Source organism: Daktulosphaira vitifoliae, unplaced genomic scaffold, assembly GCF_025091365.1.
Source record: "Daktulosphaira vitifoliae isolate Bord-2020 unplaced genomic scaffold, ASM2509136v1 Scaffold_2, whole genome shotgun sequence".
NCBI lineage: Eukaryota > Metazoa > Arthropoda > Insecta > Hemiptera > Phylloxeridae > Daktulosphaira > Daktulosphaira vitifoliae.
In genome coordinates this window covers 6,606,556-6,616,574 of record NW_026099573.1, presented here as the reverse complement: position 1 = coordinate 6,616,574, position 10,019 = coordinate 6,606,556, and the positions used below count along the sequence as shown (strand labels likewise).

Genomic DNA, 10,019 nt, shown 5'->3' with positions numbered 1-10,019 from the left:
ATAAAAGACTTTTATATCTTTTGAAAATTCATTCAAAATTAATTCGTTTTCTCTTAAAAAAGAGAAATGAACAATGGATAAATGAATGAAAAAATAAATACATACACGCATAAGAACATAAATTGACACACACACATATGTATAATAACGATTTTAAATGTGCGTACGTATATTTATTTTTAAATAACGAAACAAAACAAAATAGATATTACTATAACATTAATTGTGTACTGAATTAAAATATGGAGACATTTTCTTGGTTTTCATTTTTTTTTTCAAGTGTTTCTTTTTTTCAACTTTATGTAAAACATCACCGAACCCACGTGCGCGTTTTGGATGTCGCGAAACACTATTTGAACTCTGTACGTGCCGTAGAAGAACTCCGGAGCCCACCGGAACTTGTCCAAGTCCGGCAAGTCGTACGCCACTCCCGAGTAGTTTCTCTGCAGACGAAAAAACGTACGCGTTGGATATTGTCAACGGAAAACTTAATATAAAACTAACGGAACGAGTTTACTGTTTGGACGTACGGCGGGCCAAGGGCAGTCGATCGGAGCTCCCATTCGTTTGGTCAGTTTGGCCCAGCTGCTCATCTGTATGCTCCTGATGGTGTCGCAAGCCCTGGGCATGGTGGCCACGAAACAGTTGTTTTGGTATTTTCCGTTTTTCAGGCGGGCCATGTTCACCGAAAACTGGAAACGGAAAAAGAAATCGTGGATAAACGAAAACTGAAAAAAATACATTTTCCAAACACAGTGACATACGACTGTTGATGAATTTTCGCTCTAAATACGTGTGTAACTTAAAAAAAAAAAAATTACATTCTTTTTATCCTTTAATGTATTTAATCGATTGAATACGGGTAATTAATTAATTAAATAAAGGTATTTATATAGTTTGTGAACCTTATACGTTTTTTGTTCTAAAAAAATTGCAAACCAAACGTATTGATTTCATGATGAAGTGTCTCTTTTTTTTTTTTTTCAAATTTGCAACAAATATTAAATATTTTGCCAAGAAAGTAGAGTCAAAGAAAGTGTCTTATTTTTTTTTCTTATATCTAATAAGCTGATGAGTTCTGCGCAGAAACGTTACGCGTATAAAAATCTAATTATTACTACAATGTATATAAATATAGAATGTTCTGTAAGTAAGGAAACGGGTTCTTTTGTTCTCGTTGTATGAAACAATCGACTCGTTTCCTTACTTACTGAATACCACTATATGTATACGTGCAATATATGTGATGGTTTATTTATCGTTTACCTCCTAAAACGGTTATGATTTTGGGGAAACTAAGAGGGTATTGGTTTTACGACGACATATTTTTTTAATTTTACGTCTATCCGCGAACATTTTCAGCTCTCGCCAGATATTCTTTGTTTGTCGGACCGAAGAAGCCGGATTTCAACGTATTAGTTCGTCAACCTATCGCCAAGGAAAATTTGAAAAAAAAACCTCAATTATAGACGGATATATCGTAAAACACGGCATTTTCAATAATAATCGTCTGCACCGATCCATTTGAAAAAATTTCGGGTGTATATGATTTTTGTGAAAAAAAAAACGTTGGAATTTAGAATATATATATATACATTTTTTTTTTTTTAAAAGGGCCTACCCTTCTTTTTTACGAATATAAATCTGTTGGTTGTTAACGAAATCAGCAAAAATTCACCCTGAAAATATTAATAATATACACAAAAATGTTATTATATCCTGTCTGTTATTGACTCATTGTTTGTGACCTCGTCTTTTACCGTCTTGTCTTTTATTACCTCGTTTTCTATTATGGNTTCATTGTTTGTTACCTCGTCTTTTACCGTCTTGTCTTTTATTACCTCGTTTTCTATTATGGTATTTTTTATTATTTTTGTCTATCGTATCCTATCGTATTATAAGGACGACGACGACAACACGAGTGAAAAATTATAATACGAAAAATGGCGATTTTAACACCGCGAAAACAATACTTTCACCAATGGACGCTTCCCCCACATGAATCATAGTTATTCTAGAGGATAAACGCGTCTGTTAATAACGAATCGATCATCCGGTCGAACTACTCGGGGAGATTATCGTTTCCGACAAACCTGAATAAGGTCGGTTTTTCGTTTCCGCCAAACTGATCTTCTATCAGTCTATCTAAAAAAAAATTTGAGAACCATTTATTATTATCCATGGGTCACCACGACGAACCAGTATCGGTTTTAGCATACGGACAGGTTAGGTACCTGCCGTACCAAATGGTTTGGCTTTTATTGAATGTTATGTTCAGGTCTGTATTTAAGATTTTTGTGTGGGATATTAATTAGCAAAATAAAGTAATTTTTTGTCCCATCACTATCAAATGACATTCGCCCCCAAGAATTGTTGGTCCCCTTAACCACCCCTAAATATGATCATGTAGTTTTAAATAATTACTTATTTTATCATATTGGAATAACTTTATAAAGAAAATATGACGTTTTACCTAAGGTAAATAATTTATAATAGATAACTATTATAAGTAGGTTTATATATAACTGTAAAAAATAATAAAAATATAGTTTATAAGAAAATAAAGTCATCAAAACTTTGAAACAAAATTCAAATACTAATATTAAGTTTAAAAAATATCTAATAAGTGTAATAATATAATAAAAAATAGATTTATCATCTATACATTTTCCGATAGTTGTTGAAACTGATTTCACAAATCAAAATTGGCTAATTTCATTTTAGCTTCGATGCGAAGCTGAGAAGGTATTGGTTTTACTAAGATGTGTTTTTTTTTTTNATATATTTCAATTGTCTCTTTTGTTTTTCTGTAACTGATTTCAATTTTATTCCGTACGCTTTTTGAGGCTACATTATCAAAACTATATATTTTAATGTAAATATAAGACTAAATATTTTCTATTAAAATTTTTAAAAACATATTAATAATAAAACAATGCGCCTTAAAAAATTGTTCATTAAAATGTGAATGAAACAATTCACAATTATCAATGCACTGCTATCTAATAACAATAAAAAATTAATAAAAAGTTCGATTAAATGATTAGTAGATAATTATTATTGGGTTATTTTGACAAATATTTTAAACAGTGGTTCTCAAACTTCTATTTATAGACAGGTATAAACTATCGGTTTAACTTGGAAACGAAAAACCTACCTTAATTAAATTTGGCGGAAACGATATGGTTAATTTTGGTGAAGACGATGAACGCCCACCACTCGGTTACTGTTTATTACCGACAGGCTGTTGTCGAACGGAATCTTCATGGAGGCGAAGATGTACACCGTCGAATCCCGTTTGTTCACGGTCAGGCACAGTTTGAACGGTTCAGTGGTACTGTTGGAGCACGGTTCGACGGCCAGCAGTTCGATTTGAAAAGTGCCTTTTGGCTGAAATCAACAACGTATAAACACACGATCAGACTGGAATACATCCACACACACATATATTTGTACGTATAAAATCGACAAATATCCTTACGACTATATCGACGTTAACGATTTGCTTCGTAAAGTAAACAGTAATAAATAATATCGTAATTACGACACCGCTAATATTGCTGTTAATATTCCGGCAAAGACACATTTTCCTTGTGTTTACAAAAGACAACTTTCCAGTAGTAGTAGTAGTAGTAGTAGTAGTAGCAGTAGCAGCAGTATTATTAATAAACTTTATTAACGTAATTATTTTAAACCGACTCGACCGTTTGTCGAAAAGAAAAACGTTCGTATGCTCCCATCGTACGGGCTTTTGCAAACTAAAAGAAATTTCATCGTTTTTGTCGTTTGACAAATTTACTAGTTTTTAATATATTTTTTTGATTTAAAAATTAACAACGACCTTGTTCATTTTTACGACAATTAACCCGACCATAATCGATACGACAACGAAAATTACGATCTTGGCGATTACGAGTAAACCTTGTATCATCCGATTCAGGCTAATTGGATTGATAATTACCCTAATCATACGGTTTTTTGTTTTTTTCTTCAATTTTAATTATACGAATCTGTACGATTCTAATCATAACCGGCCTTTTTTTTTTTTTTATTACCAACAATTAACCATGCGTTATAATACATCGAAAACAAATGACGTGAATTATGGCTGCGTAGCAAAAAAATTGTTATTTTAAACATCACGCTTACGACATTTGAGGCCGCTCAGCGAACATCATATCATTTATTCCTAAGGTCCTCCGGAGGGGGTTTCGTCTCGGACCCGCAAATCTACGGCCCCACGAGCCCACGGCCGGCGAAGTCTTTCGCTTTCATTTTTATTATACTGTGTTAGATTTAAGTTTTTCAGTATGTTATATCTCAATAAAAAAAGTTATTAGTACCTTTACGGGACTCTATTTTATTACAACAAGTTTTGAAAAATCCCAATTATCTCATTTTCTATATTTAGTGACTTACACTGATTCGCTTCTGAGTTCGAGAAAATCGTGAGTTTTCTAACGATCTATACATAAAACACCTTCATATCGATATATATACATCGATATGAATCACGAGATTGTCGTCCGGTTCAACTGTTTCGATTAAGAGGAGTCTTTGTAGTCTCCATGTATCATCAGTCTCGATCTGTCGTTCCGTTTCGTCATTAATGGCGATATTCCACCGAGACGTACGAACGGCGCGCTAGACGACAACGGTCCAACGACCGCGCCCCCAACGCTTCGGCTGTGTCCAGTCGGATATGCCAAGATCGGTAATTAGCCGTCCCGACAAACGATAACGCGTAGAGCGCATACGAGCGCGCCCGTCATGGTTTGGCACAACCGACACAAACCCACTACTATTTCATTGTTTCAAACTTAAGCGCGAACCCAAATAATAAGTTTTTTATATGCATATTTTTTTATGTATATAATATACATAAAACACTGTAGCGCAGCAAAACGGGGGATGGGTGAAACCCAATGAAAACTAACTTAAGTCGGGGGGAGGGGATCTCCTCTTCCTTCAACAAGTCCTAATGAGCGAAGTGGTAATGAAACTTAACTTAAACTAACCTAATGAGAGGGGTGCGGATGAAACCCGACATAAACAAACTTGCCGCACGTCTCTATATATTGTATCTAATAAGTTGATTGTTAAGCGGAATAATTAAAAATTAATTTTCCATTGTAAGTATGCGTTAATCCTTGAACGTGCCTATAGTACGCGTTGAGTCCACGTGTTTGATGTCCTGTACCCCTAAACGCAAAAGCTTTCTTCACTGCCCATGAGTACATTGCTATATCGCATATATTGTTAAACGAACAGCCTCCGATCGTTTGCGTAGGGAAGAGGTGTAGCCAAATGAGGTTCTAAAATGATGTTTTAAATTGAAATTAAAAAGTTAAAATGATAAACATTTTTATGAGACACAATTGCTATCATCAACTACATATCTAAACTACCTGACGCATAGCTAAGCATATTTCCAACAACAAAAGTACTGCTATATTATAACTCACATTACCGTCTACATTTTATGATAATAATTGCCGTCTGCGTTTTATCAAATCTATAATTTTCTATGTATTTCATCACTCTTAGATAAGCATATTTTAAACATCAAAGATGTCTACGTACACTAATAACGTTGTATGCATATATTTTTTACTTAGTATTTTATCGTCGGTTACCAGACGCTTAGGTCAGCATATTTCCAACAACACAATTATTATTATTAACACAACGTATGAAATTTTATTTTTAAATACGCTCGAAATAACAAAAGTACGACAATTAAAACAATATATTATTCAGTCGAATTTAACCATTTATGTATAATTAATATATATATATATATAAATACAGGGTGATTCATTAAGGATAAGACACTCGTTTACTCAGTAACTATTGAAAATATTAAATTTTTGTACAGAGAAAAATTATTAAACTTATAAAACTCTACAATAATATGAATAATAATAATAATAATAATAATTTTTTTAAATGGGAACCACTATTTTTGATTTGATAATATGATAGAAAAAAAAATTACAAGCAACTTTGTTCGTACAATTTTTTTTTTCCGATTAACCGTTAGTCCGTTACAGCTTGTTAAAGTTGAGTGATTTTATGCCAAGTTTCTATTGTTATTTTACTGTATTAAATACAGAAGTCATTATTTTTATTTGCTGTTGCATAAACAAAATTTTATTGATCAAGTTATGACAGGTAAATTAACCATAAAAATTTACGACGCACTAAATGAGTGATAACAATAATAGATACAAATCGGATTTTCGGTGTATTATTAATAGCAGTCTGGGTATGTAAGATTAAAGCATAAATTTCTTAGCCTCACTTCACCATAGTATAATAACTAAATACAATCAAATACTACGATAATGTTATCGTAATTATTCTTTACACAAAATAATCTTTTTAACTTTTGTTGACTGATATGAATTAAAAGCTTTAACATAACCATATAAACGCTCGTCTTTTAAAAGATTTTTGTTCGTTATTTAATTATCTTAAACATAACCTTAAAAAACTAAACTGGTACAGTACTAATTTGCTGGCTGTACTACAAGATTGCGTGGTCAAACATTTTTGTACATTAATAATGTTACATTGTTTAATTATTATCTAAATATAGTGTTTTAGTGCAGTAAATTAATAAAAAACTGTTTTATTTGTATGTTGTTACAATTAATAAATTATATTTGAAAGTTTATTGAAATAATTAAATTTAAAGAATATCGAACAATAGGCGAGTACAATAGACAATGAAGTAAATTTTATAGATCTGTCTTAATAATTTTATTTTATGAAATAGCTGCAGAAAAAATGAAATTTACCGAAAAATTAAAGAGATTAATTTTCGAAGATATTTACAGTTTTGGATTTGCTGCTGTCGAATGACAAAATTACCGAAAAACTTAACTTTTTTCTCTTTTTAGAAAAATAAGTTTTGCTGTAGTGACATTTTACTTAAAAAGTAAGTCTATATAATGATGTAATATTAGATGTGTAGTATAATTAAGGCCAGATTTAAAAAAACTCCAGGCTCCAAAAACATGTATTGATGATCTTTTTTTGGCTATAGATTTTTAATTTATTTTCCAACTATTCCAAAATGATTATAATATACAGAACAATATTGGTATACTATATTTAACAATTTTGTAAGTAATTATCTAAATTTAACTATTTGAATATATTTTTTTAAATTGGTTAGCAAATAGACAAAAATTTGACATTATATCCATATTGAAATTAAACAATTTTGTATAATTGGGAATGTTATAAATGAAATGATATTAATAATATGATATTTTAAAACATTTTGTATGTAATAAACTTCAATAACCTTTATTATGAAAGTATGTTAAAATACTATTTTTAAATTGCTAAATTTAAAATAATGTAATTTTAAAACTGATTTTAAACTTTTCACTGATTAATTAAAATAATTTTTATCTTAGTTAAATTAGAGTTCTCAAATTTAATAATTGTATGGATCAGCTACTGAATATTAATACACAATTTTATAAAGAGAACTTATGATTGTGTTATGTTTCACTGTAGATAATAAATAAATATTAAGCAACCATTTTGATATGGTGCTCATAGCTATTATTATTTAATTAAGCGTGCATGGATTAGAACACTTAATTTATTTCACTAAATAGCAACAAGTGTCCTTAAAATATATAAAAATTTGCATAAATTAAAATTATTTTGAATTTTGTTTAGAAAGTTGCCAACAGTAAATAAATTTGTTAAAAAAATTGTTTTAATATAAATTCAGTTTTTAGTTTTTTTTTAATAATTAATAATCTATTCCTTAATTTGATTTCAGTTTTTAGTTTTGATACCTGCTATTGTAAGTTATCATCTGTATTATTAAGTATGCACTTATAAGTAAACTAAGATACTTCAATATCATAAGATTAATATCCTAATCATATTAAGAAACAAAAAAAGATTGTAATCATGATTTTTTATTACTGTCTATCATAATAAAGTCATCTATCGAATTAACATATAGTTCTTGAACAAACTAAAGTGAGTTTAATGAAATAATTTTTCCTTTTTTAGTATTACAAATTTTATTTCATGTAAGTTAATTTATTTTGTTATAAATTTGATTTCAGTTATAGTTTTTGTACAATTTTGATGTCTATTGGTTTTGTATACACTTGTCTTAACATACTACATTAGTAAGCTTTAATTTCATATCAGATCAACATTAGAATGAATTGTTATACTACAAATACAGTATTGTAGCTAAATTTCTCATTTGAATTTTCATTGAACAATATTAGATTGCAAAAAAATAAATAAATCTAATAGTAATTGTTAAATTTTTTAATTAAAATAGGGCAATGTAATAAAGTAATACATGTAGTTATTATAGTACTATTTTTATGATGTAATATTAGAGGGAGTAGTAAGAAAATATCTTAAAATTTAAGATATAAGTAATTGTTATTTTATATGTTACTTTCAAGTATTTAAAAAAAAATTATAGTAAAATTATTATTTTTATAGATAATATGTTTACATCAGTAGAATTTTGATAAGGTTAAGAATATTGCGTTCCTTGAAAAAGAAAATTTTACTCAAAAGAAATAAATATTATAGATAATACAAATAAATTATTTGTAGTTGTATAGCTAAAAGATTTGAATGTGGTAGGTTAGACTAGTTAAAGCAATTAGTTTAAATTTAAAAGCTGTTAATTATTAAAATAAATACATAAATTCATTAAAACTTCACAAATTTTAGTATTGCCAATTGGAATCAATCTGTTATATTTTTATAAGTGTTGAATACAAACTCAAATTCTTAAATAATTTTAAGTCAAATTTTTTTTTAATAGTTCAAAAACCTTATTAAGTTAAAAAAATAATTTCCCTTGAGCCTTAACTTATCCAGGTTGTACTGTATTTTAAAATTGGCATCAGTGCCGTGCCATGAAAAGGGCATAGGATGATATAAGGTTCATACACTTTGCAATATTTAATTGTTATAACTGATAGTTATTTAATATTAGAGGATGCTAACATATAATTTAAAAAAAAATTATATATATAAATTTTATAAATTAAAATAAATAAATAATAAATAAATTTTTACCTATTCTCTTTTCATTGTGTCAGTGCTAGGTTTTACAGTTTTTCTTGTGCTTGAAAGAAAGTAGTTTAGGTGGGATACATTTCTTCCAATAAAAATTATTACATGATGAAGATATTATTATTTTTTTTAAGGGAGAAATAATAGTTATTCAGAACAAAAACTCCATACTAGACCTAACCCCAAGACCTATACTAGTGGAGGCATGATTGCAATGCATTTTATGAGGGATCAAGGTTTTTTTTGTGAAACTGGTTATTTTTCATTAGGAATTGTTAAAATGTCTGTATGAGGGTTATCTTAATACTTAATTTTCTATGGCATTATGCATATTCTACATGAATTCATGTATTACGCATATTCTGTCATGGAATAAAGTATAAGGTATAACTCTCATACAGGTGTTTTANTGTCATGGAATAAAGTATAAGGTATAACTCTCATACAGGTGTTTCACAATTCCAAAGTGAAAAAAATTCTAAGTTGAGCAAAAAAAATAAAGTTTTCTACAAAATAATGATAAAAAATAATTGAAACGGTCATTTCAAAAATGACATGAGTAATAAAATTTAAATTTCCATGTATCAAAAAAACTTAATTACTCTAGAAATCTANCATGTATCAAAAAAAACTTAATTACTCTAGAAATCTAACTTGTTTTGCACTTCCACCTATTTACTAATTTATTTTTAAGGTTTCTGGTATTTATAATTCATAGTTTTAAATAGTCTAACTTTGACCAAATTCATTAAATTGAAATAAAACATGTTTGATTTGCATTGTTTTTGCAGTGAATAGAAATTTATAATATGAAATCTAAATCAAAAAATAAAATAAAATAATATAGTTTTTTGTCCTAAAAATTTAACTTATCTTAACTTGGTATGGGTAACAACTTTTTTCAAAATAAAAATTTTGTTGTTTTTGCTTAATAA

The 10,019-nt window shown here is 28.8% G+C and overlaps 2 long non-coding RNA genes across 4 annotated transcripts; one reads left to right on the top strand and one right to left on the bottom strand.

Annotated features, from left to right (window-relative positions):
• Window positions 1–229: 229 nt before the first annotated feature.
• LOC126898613 (uncharacterized) lies at window positions 230–3,386 on the bottom strand. Its single transcript, XR_007702318.1, has 3 exons — window positions 3,238–3,386; window positions 505–692; window positions 230–443 (listed from the first exon to the last, which is right to left on the bottom strand). It is a non-coding gene; the product is annotated as an uncharacterized LOC126898613 (long non-coding RNA).
• Window positions 3,387–6,367: 2,981 nt separating this feature from the next.
• LOC126898612 (uncharacterized) lies at window positions 6,368–9,698 on the top strand. Of its 3 annotated transcripts, XR_007702317.1 has the most exons (5): window positions 6,368–6,943; window positions 7,052–7,130; window positions 7,808–8,013; window positions 8,103–9,485; window positions 9,533–9,698. It is a non-coding gene; the product is annotated as an uncharacterized LOC126898612 (long non-coding RNA). The 3 variants fall into 3 exon arrangements; XR_007702316.1 differs by lacking the exon at window positions 7,052–7,130; XR_007702315.1 differs by having other exon boundaries at window positions 6,368–7,130.
• The last annotated feature ends 321 nt before the right edge of the window (window positions 9,699–10,019 follow it).